The sequence below is a fragment of the Mesoplodon densirostris genome, chromosome 5 (genome assembly GCF_025265405.1).
Source record: "Mesoplodon densirostris isolate mMesDen1 chromosome 5, mMesDen1 primary haplotype, whole genome shotgun sequence".
Lineage (NCBI taxonomy): Eukaryota > Metazoa > Chordata > Mammalia > Artiodactyla > Ziphiidae > Mesoplodon > Mesoplodon densirostris.
In genome coordinates, this window is record NC_082665.1 from 91,146,616 (window position 1) to 91,159,651 (window position 13,036).

General features: G+C 37.0%; 1 long non-coding RNA gene across 1 annotated transcript in view; it reads right to left on the minus strand.

The window, feature by feature from the left end:
• Positions 1-13,036, minus strand: part of LOC132491167 (uncharacterized) — a 74,291-nt gene that overhangs the window by 7,411 nt on the left and 53,844 nt on the right. The window lies entirely within an intron of this gene.

Sequence of the window (13,036 nt, forward strand, 5' to 3'; positions counted from 1 at the left end):
TGATGAAATATCATTTCTATAACTTTTGGAAAACAAGCACTTAGAAGACCTCTTTAAGTGCAACAAAAGCAATATTACATCTCAGTAAGACTAGCTCTGTTCTAATAGACATTCAGTAAATACATAGTGAGTGAATTTGTATGGCTTTTTCATTTGAACTCAGAATACACACGCTTAATGAAATAGCTGTCTTTTATGAATAAATTCAGAATCTGGAACGTAGTATAGATAGGTAGCTACTATATCTACCTATCTTAAAGTAGCTAGGTAGATATAGCTAAATGAGTGTAGCTATAATAAAATAAAAATTGGTTTCACTTGTTTGCTTATCTTTTAGCAATCTCTTTCTGAACCACCACTCCACACTGAACTATATACCTGCAGGGATAGTCAGCTGCTTTGGGGTTAAGTTCAATAAGCATTTGTTAAATACCTGACATCCGCAACAAGAACTGTGCAAACACTTGGGAATAGAATCATGAATAAGATACATTTTCTGTTTTTTGAGGTTCACAGCCTAGTGGGAAAACTAACAGATACCTTCTTATTTCAAAAAAACGTAAAATACAGGGCTACAATAAAGATATTGCCAAAGTAATAAGAAAGCAATGTGGACTAAATTATCTTGAAGGACAAACAGGACGGAGTTAGGCTGAGTTAAGGTATGTGGAGAGTGTCAGAGAAAGGGGAGTCAGCATGAGACACAACACATGTGCTCTGGAAATATTCAAAATGTTCACAACAGGCAACCGCTCTGAGGGTCTTAGATATCACCCTGTAAGCCATGGGAAACCACTGAAGGGTTTGAGGCAAGGGAATGATATAGGATAGAGTTATCATATAGAGCTGAGCTTCTCAACACTTCAAAGTTTATACAAATTACTTGGGGATCTTCTTAACTGTGAATTCTGATTCAATATATCTGGTGGGACCTGTGTTCCCTATAAGCTCGCAGGTGATGTGCTGGCTGCTCACCAGTCTGTGGGCCACACTGTGAGTGGCAACATTTTAGGGAACTTGCCTTTAGGAGTACCCAATAGGGACAAACGTGATAGTTCAGGTAAGAGATGATGAGGGTTTAGGCTAAAGCAGTAGCAATCACTAAAGATATTTTGGGGGCAAATTGAAAGAATTTTTTTCTAACACATTTAATGAAAAAATTTGAAACATTCAATAATGTTTAAAGTCTTTTAGAGTCAGTAGGCATATAACCACCACCTAATTCTACAATTCAAATTTTATTATACTTGCTTTATCACATACCTATTCATCTATCCATCTCTCCATCCTTTCATCTATCTTTTTTATGTATTTCAATGTAAGTTGCAGATACCAGTATACTTCCCCCCCGCAATAAAAAAAATTTAAGATTGATTGAAAATAGGGGTAAAGGAGTGTGGGTTTTTTTCCTTAGTTTATGCTTGATGAGGAAGAATGTACAAATACATTTATGGGGTGGACTGGGAGATGCTGTGTTGAGTTCAATCCAATATCACTGAACTAGAGGTGACAATTTAATATATATGTTATGCATATATACGTGTAACATCTACAGCTCTAGTTATATTTCTCAGTTAAAGATATGGACTGGGAATCATTAGCTGGTAGTTAAAATGAGAGGCGTAGATGAGAACGCTCATAGAATGTAGAAATAGAAGAGAAGAGGATCAAGGATGGCATTTTGAGAAAAATGACATTTAAGACATGTACAGGGGTAAATGATAAAATAAAGGAGACTAGGATGGAATTAGGGCGACAAAAGAGAATCAGCAGAGGGGAGAGGCACAGAAAACATGTCCTTGTAAATCTCCTCACTGCTTGGGAATATTGTGGTTTTAAAAACGCCGACATTACACTTTATATTTCTGATATAATCTATATCATATTATATGTATACACTTATATTTTAAAATGCTGACATTATACTTTTAGTAGTCAATCTCAACTTCACACTGCTTTATGTACATACCAGTGGAAGTAAAGAGCCATTCAAAGCAGATTATATTAAGTCACTTTCTCAATTCTCACTTACTGAAATGTCAATAAATGTTCCTTGTTTTGCTTGGAAAAGGGAAGGCAACTAACTGGACCCGATTCTCGTTTCTCAGGTGAGAGGTCCTTTTCGTTAAGGGTCACTGACCCACAGACATGTTTACAACATAGTGAAAAGTGACTTCCAAGTACTTTTAGGCTCTTAGAGCATTGGAGGTGGTGAGGAAAAAAGAGGTATAGTTTTACTTTCGATTTAAGGAGGAATCTAAAATTTCACTTGATAAATTATTTTTAAAATATTATATTTTAGTTCCATGTTACGGCTATCTAATGGAGAAAGAAAGAGTTAAAAAGGATGAAAAATATGAGAAAGAATTATGGATGACAGGAAGGAAAAAATGGGATAAACCAAGCAAAAGAAACAGAAGAAAAAATAGAGACAGGAAAAGTAAAAGATCTTCCCAGGAGGAATAAATCTGTGTTTCATTGGAGAACCATGTACTGTCCAAGGAGGCATAGCCAAACTTTTCTTGTCAAGGATCAGAGAGTCAATATTTTGGCTTTGCTCTGTTATAACTATTAAATTCTGCCATTGTAGCACTAAAGCAGCCATAGACAGTAAATTTTTAAAAAGTATGTGTGTGTGTGTCTATGTTTCGATAAAACCTTACTTATAAAACTCAGGCAGGGCCTCCCTGGTGGCGCAGTGGTTGAGAGTCCGCCTGCCGATGCAGGGGACACGGGTTCGTGCCCCGATCCCGGAGGATCCCACATGCCGCGGAGCGGCTGGGCCCGCGAGCCATGGCCGCGGGGCCTGTGTGTCCGGAGCCTGTGCTCCGCAACGGGAGAGGCCACAGCAGTGAGAGGCCCGCGTACAGCAAAAAAAAAAAAAAAAAAAAAAAAAAAAAAAAAAAAAAAAAACTCAGGCAGCCATCTGGATTGGGCGGCTGGCATATTTTTTGCTGACCTCTGCATTAGAGCAAAGGCCAAAAAGTGGGGTCAGCAAACTTCTTCTATAAGGGCCACATATGCCTCTAGCTTATTCTTCCTTTTTACCAACGTTTGTTTGTTTGCTTTTACAACCCTTTAAAAATGTACAAAGCATTCTTAACTAAAGGACCTACAAAAGGTAACTGTGGGCCAGATTTGACCAGTGGGCAGGTGGTTGCCTGGCACTTGTCTAGAGCACATCTTTCTGTCTTATCTGATTCCAGTTTGATGGGAGGTATTTTACAACCCCGTGCTTTGTAAATAACTGGTACAATGCAGAATAATTTTTGTCTATAGACACAACATGCAAGTTCTGTTCCATAGAGGTCCAGCTGACTTCCATCACTCACTGTGGAAGAAGCTACTTTTGCTTCTATTTGCACATTCATTTTAATATTCCAGGTTTATAAATATAACTGTTTAGAGTTCCCTTTAAACTGATTGTAACATCTTACCAGTTTATCATTAATGAGTTAAAAAAATTTTAACACATGTTCATTTTTAAATCTGTATGAGAATCATGATTTTACTTTTTTGTAAATTACCCTTTGAACACTGGCATAACCCTTATTTCCCACAACACCTCCCAGGCTTTCACTAGAGACCTCAGTAGTAGAGTGAATTTTGCCTGCTACCTTGAATCTGATCTTTTATAACTCCATCCATTCCCTGACACCTCCCTCCCTAGTACCTGGTCACTGTTCCACACGCCCCTCCTCAAACCAAATTGTTTGTTTGAAAAACCATCTCCTTCTAAACTTTGATGTAATATGGTCATTTCTTTTGTATATAGGCATAATCTCACTCATAAATTTCAACTTTGGAAAGGCAAAGATTATTGAAACAATTTTCAAAAATCTTGGCAATGAAATAAAATTGAATTTAAGGCCCACTTTGACTTGGGAAGTGAATAATCCCACTCCTGGGTCTATGTAATGACTTAAATGTCCATATACTTATGGACAATTATTCAGAAATGAAAAGGAACAACTGCCACTATATGCAACAATATCAGTAAACCTCAAATGCATTATAATAAGAGAAGGAATCCAGATTCAAAAGTCACATATAGGGCTTCCCCAGTGGCACAGTGGTAGAGAGTCCGCCTGCCGATGCAGGGGACACGGGTTCGTGCCCCGGTCTGGGAAGATCCCACATGCCGCGGAGCGGCTAGGCCCATGAGCCATGACCGCTGAGCCTGTGTGTCCGGAGCCTGTGATCCGCAACGGGAGAGGCCACAACAGTGAGAGGCCCACGTACCACAAAAAAAAAAAAAAAAAGTCACATACAGTATGGTTACATTTTCATTACATTCTGGAAAATAAGAAACTATAGGGACAGAAAACAGATCAGTAGTTGCCAGCAAATGGAGGTGGGGGGAAGAGACTCACTAGAATGATACAATAAGGAAACTTGAGTTATCATAGAACTGCTTTCCTCTTGATTGTGGTAGTGGTTACATGACTGTATGTGTTTTTTAAAATTCATACAACAGAACAGCCAAAAAATGAAGTTATTTATATAAATTATACCTCAATAAACCTGACTAAAAAATCTATCTATCTATCTATCATCTATCTATCCACCTACCTACCTATCTTCTTCTTCTTCTTCATCACCACATACTTACTTTCCTGAAAAATCTGAAGATTTAATTACTTAAGTTGGAAAACAACCTCTAAATATACAACTTGCCACAAAAGTACTACTTAAACTGATTTAAAAATTTAAATTATAGAAATACTTCACTCTTCCTCATTTACAGAGAGTTTTTATCATGAACAGTATTGGATTTTGTCAAATGCTTTTTCTGAATCTATTAATTTGACCATGTGGTTTTTCTTTTTCACCCTGTTGATGTGATGGATAACATTAATTGATTTTTCAATGCTAAACTAACTTTGCCTATCTGGGATAAATTTCACTTGGTTGTGGTATATAATTCTTTTTATATTTTTCATTGTTGGAATCAATTTGCTAACATTTTGAGAAATTTTGCATCTTTGTTCATGAGAAATATTGGTCTGTAGTTTTTTAATTTTTTCCTTTTTTCTCATAATGTCTTTGTCTGGCTTTGGCATTAGGGTTAATGCTGGCTTCATAGAATGGATTAGGAAGTATTCTCTGTGCTTCTATCTCCTGAAAGAGATTGCAAAGAATTAGTATAATTTTTTCTTTAACTGTTTGGTAGAATTCACCAGTGAACTATCCAGGCCTGGTGCTTTCTGTTTTGAAAGGTTATTAATTTTTTTTTTTTTTTTTTTTTTTTTTTTTGTGGTACGCGGGCCTCTCACTGTTGTGGCCTCCCCCGTTGCAGAGCACAGGCTCCGGAAGCGCAGGCTCAGCGGCCATGGCTCACGGGCCCAGCCGCTCCGCGGCATGTGGGATCTTCCCAGACCGGGGCACGAACCCGTTTCCCCTGCATCGGCAGGCGGACTCTCAACCACTGCGCCACCAGGGAAGCCCGGTTATTAATTATTGATTAAATTTCTTTAATAGATTTAGGTCTATTCAGATGGTCTATTTCTTCTTCTGTGACTTTTAGCAGATTGTGTCTTTCAAGGAATTGGCCCATCTTATCTAGGTTATCAAATTTGTGGGCAGAGAGTTGTTCATATCCTTGTATTATCCTTTTAACATCCATGGGATCTGAAGTGATGTCCCTTCTTTAATTTCAGATGTTAGTAATTTGTCTCCTTTTTTTTTTTTTTTTTTTTGGCCTGGATAAAGTTTTATTGATTTTATTAATCTTTTCAAAGAACCAGCTTTTGGTTTTATTTATTTTATTCTTTTTTAAAATTAATTTTTATTGGAGTATAGTTGCTTTACAATGTTGTGTTAGTTTCTGCTGTACAGCAAAGTGAATCAATTTTACATATACATATATCCCCTCTTTTTTAGATTTCTTTCCCCTTTAGGTCACCACAGAGCACTGAGTAGAGTTCCCTGTGCTATACAGTAGGTTCTCATTAGTTATCTATTTTATACATAGTAGTGTATATATGTCAATCTCAATCTCCCAATTCATCCCATTTCCTCCCGCCCCCCCCATATACAGCTTTTTTTTTTTTTTTTTTTTTATTGAAAGGGCTATGTATTATTGTTTTTTTTTTTTCATGTCTCTTCTTTTTTAGCTTTTGGTTTTAATCACACTAAATTACCAAAGATGCCCAAATCACAACACTCTCTCACCTCCAGCCCCTTGCCCATGTTGTTCCTTCTCTGGAAACACTCCCATCCTTTTCTTTGCCTACCTGACTCCTGCTCAACTCCCAGTGTCAGCCTAGATGCCAGAAAGTCATCTTTAACACTCTGCCATCTCAGTGCATTGTGTTCCTCCTAAGTGATTCCTAACTGTTCTATGGTTACTATTATTGTAGCACTTTTCACGCAAATTCATAATTTCCTATTACTTCTTTCACCTTTACAAGTTTCTTTTCTTAAGGGAGTCTGACTTGTTTACTATTGTACTTCTGTCACCTAACATGATGCCTAGCACACACAGTAGAAGCTAAATGTCTTTTATTATAAACCATGAGAGAATTTTTAATTAATCTGAAAAATAGTTGTTTAAATGACAGCTCTTTATAAAAATTCATTTATCCTATGATTTAAGGAGCAATGACCATTCAGCATTTTGGCCTTATTTACCATATTTATGCTGTCAAATTTTGCCATTGGAAAATATAGTGAACAACGAATCCTATTTGTTGAAGAAAATAAGAATAACTGTTTTAAATATAATTGAATTTTTCTTTGGTATTTATCATAATAATTCTTTTAAATCATTTCTCTCAGAGCTGCCAGGCTAAATAGTGGTTTCAGTTAACTGAAATGATTTTAAATTCAATGAAATTACTTGATGCCTTTAGACTTATTTCTACCAGACTAGATATCTCACATTAAAACATAAAGCAAAGCATTCAGCACAATAAAGCCAGAAATGGAATCTTATTGTTAAAGATTGTCACTAAGCACTTAATAATTTTACTTGTAATGACAGGTTAATTGAATTCAAAAAGAAAAGTAACAAAAAATATTATGAGTTTTTAGGAATAAGTTGTTTTTTAAAAGTTGATATGATTTATGCCAACATCAGTATATTAGCCAAAATTTGGAGATAAAAACTAGAGTACAATAAACGTATAGCATATACAGTGTTTTCATTAAATGTTGAACATCTATTAATCTCCCTTCCCCCAAAGAAGCAACTCATTATGACTGGGAAACATCAGTAATTTTAATAGGCATTGGCAAAACAAAGTAGAACACTTGGCACATGTTATATCATATTTTTTTTGCAAATGTAAATTAAAAAAAATGAGTTTTATTGGCATTTGGCTAGTTGCCATTTCTACTCTAGAGAGTATAGTCTTTAGAATTTACCAGTTACCATGTGTTAGGCTAAAAAAGATGACATATGCATGAGAAAAATTTTAATATTCCAAGAGTCATCAGTGCAGTAACATCAGATTTGAGGCAACCTCAAATACTATTTAGTTTATTCTCTTGCACCTTTTATCAGAACCATCCTGTACTCATATTTTAGGTCTCTCAGAGTTGAGCTGTTAACTCATCCCATTATTTATCTGAGAGCAAAAAAGCCTTTCTTCATATTTCACATAAACCCCTTGTGTATACATGATGTTATCATACTATAACACATGAGTTATATTAGCATGACATGCCCTATGGCCCTCTGTGAGTTTCAGGATGATAACTCCGCTAAATAAATAAAATGTTCCTACTCCATTATGTACACTCCAGCAGCCTGTTTCCTTCTCAGAATCAACTCCAGAGCAGTGACTGCCAAAGACCCAAAAATGAGTCTACAAGTTAGTATCAGCAAAGCCAAGAGCAAACAGGGAAAATAAAGAAAACATAATAGGGCTTTTTTTTTTTTTTTTTTGCGGTATGCGGGCCTCTCACTGTTGTGGCCTCCCCCGTTGCGGAGCACAGGCTCCGGACGCGCAGGCTCCGGACGCGCAGGCTCAGCAGCCATGGCTCACGGGCCCAGCCGCTCCGCGGCATATGGGATCCTCCCAGACCGGGGCACGAACCCGTATCCCCTGCATCGGCAGGCGGACTCTCAACCACTTGCGCCACCAGGGAGGCCCGGGCTTTTTTTTTTTTAACAGAGACATTTTGTTAATTTAATGGAGTATTTTTTATTTTAAGATAATTTTTTTCCTATTTGGATTATTTAATAGATTTTTCATTTTAGAAATGATGATGAGGACTTCCCTGGTGGCACAGTGGTTAAGAATCTGCCTGCCAATGCAGGGGACACAGGTTCAAGCCCCAGGCTAGGAAGATCCCACATGCCACAGAGCAACTAAGCCCATGTGCCACAACTACTGAGCCCATGAGCCACAACTCTGAGTCCGCGTGCCACAACTACTGAAGCCCACATGCCTAGAGCCCGTACTCTGCAACAAGAGAAGCCACTGCAATGAGAAGCCTGTGCACCTCAAGGAAGAGTAGCCCCCACTCGCTGCAACTAGAGAAAGCCCATGCGCAGCAACAAAGACCCAACGCAGCCATAAATAAATAAATAAATAAATAAATTTATATTAAAAAAAGAGAAATAGAGTTACAGATGTAAAAAATAAACTTATAAAAAAAGAAATGATGCAAGCACATAGTATTTTTGTTGTTTCTAGTTACCACATTTAGAAAAAAAATAGTCAATTCAATGCCAATTAATTTAAAAAATTTTGCATATTTATAGAAGACTCAAAATTGAAACTACTATTTTACAATATGACTCTGTGGTATTATAGCTACTTTTCAGTAAATTAAAATTTTGATTAAAAATTTATATTGTATATATACATACATATGCAAATATATATATGCTTGTATAACTGTGAAAGAAGTTTCCTCATGAAGCAAGGATATTTAAAAAGATCTAAAATGACAGAAACCTGACCTATCTCATGCTTTCTCTTAATCATTATTGCCTAATAACAATTTCTCTCAGTTTAAGTTTAGAACTCTCTTAGTTTGCTTTTTAATGGGTGCTGCTGAAGTCCTTGTTCTGCCTATTTCTCTTTGGAGGTAAGATCTTGTTCTCAGCTAATTAGAAAAGTACTCTCTCAAAGAACTCCCAATTCCCTGGTTTCACCTCACCAGTGAGTACCTATTATGTGCCAGACCCTGGCCAGGTCCTCAAAATTTTGTGAACATAACTGTTCACACCACAGGAAAAAGAAAGAGCAAAACCTTAATTTGTCTCCAGTTTAACCTTACAGGAAGGAAATGAATGCTTTTTCCATGATTATTTTCTCCCCAAAGAACAGAATGTGAGACAGGATCCATACATCTGTGTTAGAAATGCCGTGGAATTTTTCTCTTGTTTTCTGATCAGTTATTCTTCACATTCCTATAGGAAAATATGTACTTCCTTTTCTGAAGATTCCAGATCAATCTGTTGGGAACTAACGTGCATTTCTACTGAAAGAAGTCTCTTGAAATGTTTTCCATAAGCAATGCCCATGTAAACACACAAACATTTCCCAGTAGTAACACTGTGAAGTATTCTCCAGCTTATGACCACCTCTCAGCTGTGGACTGTTTCCATCTTCTGTATCAGTAGGATGACTCTAGACCCTGTACTGTTGCTCATTCATTTAACCAATACTTATTTCATGCCTATTATATTCTAGTTACTGTGTTTGGCATGAGAGATATCAAGTAGTGAATGATGTAGACAGGGAACTTACTTGTGGGTGTTAAGTTACCTAGTATAAGGGGAAGACCATTATGCAGAAAGAACAGAGTGGGGCTAGTTAGCTAGTAGTTTGCATATGTTTGTAAGATTTTGGTAGACGTGTTGCAGGCTATCCCCAAGTAATTTTGTTTGGTAGGTACTCATTATTGGGCATCATCTCCAAATCTACCCTCTTCATCTCATGCTTCACTACCCCAGAGCCCCTCGGCTTCCCCCACTGCAGTTGTGCAAATTGGCTCACCATTTCCTGGTACCATGTTCTGAGTTCATTTTTCCCACCATTCCCTTGTTTCCATTTTCATGGGAATTGCCAATAATTAATTTTAATTTTATCAATCTAAATGTTATGTAGAAACCCATTTATAAAATAGATAAAAGCACAACTCTGCCTGAAGTGTTGAAGGGGATGAGGGAGCTCCTTGCCTGTCTAGGAATGCAAATCTCCACTCCATGATAAAGTTTGATAAGTCAAAATGCATCATTAGTACCTCTAGTAAATACACAGGTTCATTTTAGAAGGGTTTTCTGAGTATATATTAAAAAAAAAAAGTGGTTTTTTCCCAGTATTTGTAAGCAATGCATCCCTGTAAAGAAATAACAACTTATGTGGAACTCTCATGTATAAATGAGATCAAAGCAGTAGTCCAGGGCTTCCCTGGTGGCACAGTGGTTGAGAGTCCTCCTGCCGATGCAGGGGACACGGGTTCCTGCCCGGTCCGGGAAGATCCCACATGCCGCGGAGCGGCTGGGCCCGTGAGCCATGGCCGCTGAGCCTGCGCGTCCAGAGCCTGTGCTCCGCCACGGGAGAGGCCACAACAGTGAGAGGCCCGCGTACCGCAAAAAAAGAAAAAAAAAAAAGCAGTAGTCCATTCATTTAATCTCATTTTAAAGTCAAATATATATTACTTACAATCAGTGAGAAAAACAGGGCTATTTCCATGAACACAGAAATTTGTGACATGAGCTTATGTGTGACTGTTGTAGTTTTATTACATCTTCACATCATTTTACTTCTCTTCTCATTCTCTTTCCTTTCTCCTTCTCCTCCATCTTCTCCTTCTTTTTTTCTTCTTTCTCTCTCTCTGTGGCTCTGTCTCTCTCTCTCTCTCTCTCACTCTTTCTGTGTGTGTGTGACTGACATATAATAAACTGCACGGATTTGAAGTATACAGTTAGATACGGTTTGACATATGTATATACTGTAAAACCACTGTCACAATCAGGATAATATGCATATCCATCACCCAAAAATGTTTTCTTGTACACCTTCATAATCCCATTCTTGCCCCTTCCCATATTCCCTGCCCTATTCCCAAATAAACGTTGATCTGCTTTCTGTCACTATAGATTAGATTTCATTTTCATCGTTAGTTAATTCCTTTTTATTGCTGAGTAATATTCCATGGTATAGATATATCATGATTTTTAATCCATTTACTTCTTTTGTTTAGATGTTTGGTTTGTTTCCAAATTTAATTTTTTTACAAATAAAGCTAATTGGACATTAATGTATAGAAATTTGTATTGCATATGCTTTTATTGCTCTTAGGTAAATAATTAGGAGTGGAATGAATGGGTCTAAGAGTATATGTACATTTAACTTGTAAAGAAACTGCCAAATTGTTTTCCAAAGTTGTTGTATCGTTTTACATTCCCACGTGAAGTATAAGAGAGTTCCAATTTCTTCACAGTTGTTATTTTTAATTTTAACCATTCTAGTAGATATGTAATGGTATCTTGTTGTGGTTTTAGTTTTCATTCCCTTAATGACTGATGAAGTTAAACATCTTTTCACATGCTTATTCACCATCCACATATGTACTCTGGTCAAATTTCCTTTCAAATATTTTGCCAATTTTTTAGTTCTTTTCCCCACACCTTGTTATTGAGTTTGAGAGCTCTTTATAAATTCTGGATGTATTCTATGTGTTATTTGCAAATATTTTCTCCAAGTGCCTTGTCATTTCATTCTCTCATGACTGTCTTTTGAAGAGCATAAGGCCTTAACTTTGATGAAGGCTAGTTTATCAACTATTTTCTCTTTTATGGATAATACTTTTGCCTGCATTCCTTGGCACATGGCCTCTTTCCATTTGCAAAGCCAGCAATGGCTGGCTGTCTTTTTCTGACACTGATTCTCTTTCCTCTCTCTTATACCTTTAAGCACACTTGTGATTACACTGGGTCCACATGGATAATCCACAAAATCTCCCCTGTCTTGAGGTCAGCTGATTAGCAACCTTAATTCCATCTGCTACCTTATTCCCTTTTGCCATGTAAGGTAACATATTCCCAGGTTCTATGTATTAGGATGTGGACATCTTTTGGGGGGGGGTGGATATTATTCTACCAGACACAGGGATAAGGGATTGTGAGTCCGTCCATTTAGTGACTTTGTTTTATAAGACCTTAAGATTTCCCTTTTCTCTTCTTTTCCTCTCTATCTCCTAACTGTCAAAGGGAAGTTCTCACTTCCTTTTTACCTTTTTCTCTCCCAGAAGTTATGTATTTCAAAGATGTCCCCTTTATATCATGCCTGTGCTTTTACATCTTGCATACTTTGAAGTCTCTTCCCTGTAGTCCTTGCTCTGATTTGCCTGGACATTTTTATAGTATATTCCAGTTAGACTGGACTTAATCTTTTTTGTGATTGTTTAAAATCTACTTTGGACTCCATCCTTTTCTGTCCTTCCCCCAATTTTTCTTGGTCTGCCTTTGCTTGCCCTCAAGTGCTGCTGTGCAATGAGGCTGGAGCTGGCACATGAAAGATACACTCAACTATTTTTTTATTCATAGTTATTTTGAAGTTTTAGTACTCTCTGTGCTCAAGGTCTGCAGAATATATAGTTTTTGTGTAGATATATTTTCTCTTCTTTTTGTTTTGTATCATTTTTGGAGGACGTATTAGGGATCTGGTAACTAGCCTGCTGCCACTGTCTTAAGCTACACACCAATTTTATCTTTTGGTTTGATTTCACAATACTGAGAAAATACTCCATCAGACAGAGAAGTACTTGTAAACAGTAGCCTTTTTTAAACAGCTCACATTCCAAATTTGGGATACTTCTTTTAACTGGTCCTGAAGCTTAAAAGTTGAAGGATTTTTTAAAAGTTAGCTGTCTAACATCATGTACCAACTGTTTAACTGTCCTGAACTGATATTAGTCAACTTGGAAGTTATCAAAGGACTTTACTGAATTTGAATCTTGATTGTTTTGAGGACATTTCAAAAGTACTTTTAATTTTGAAATATTACTTTTTAAAAAGCATCAGATACATCAGTGCCTCGTAGTTCCTTGTAAAGATGCCGATCCTTTCTTT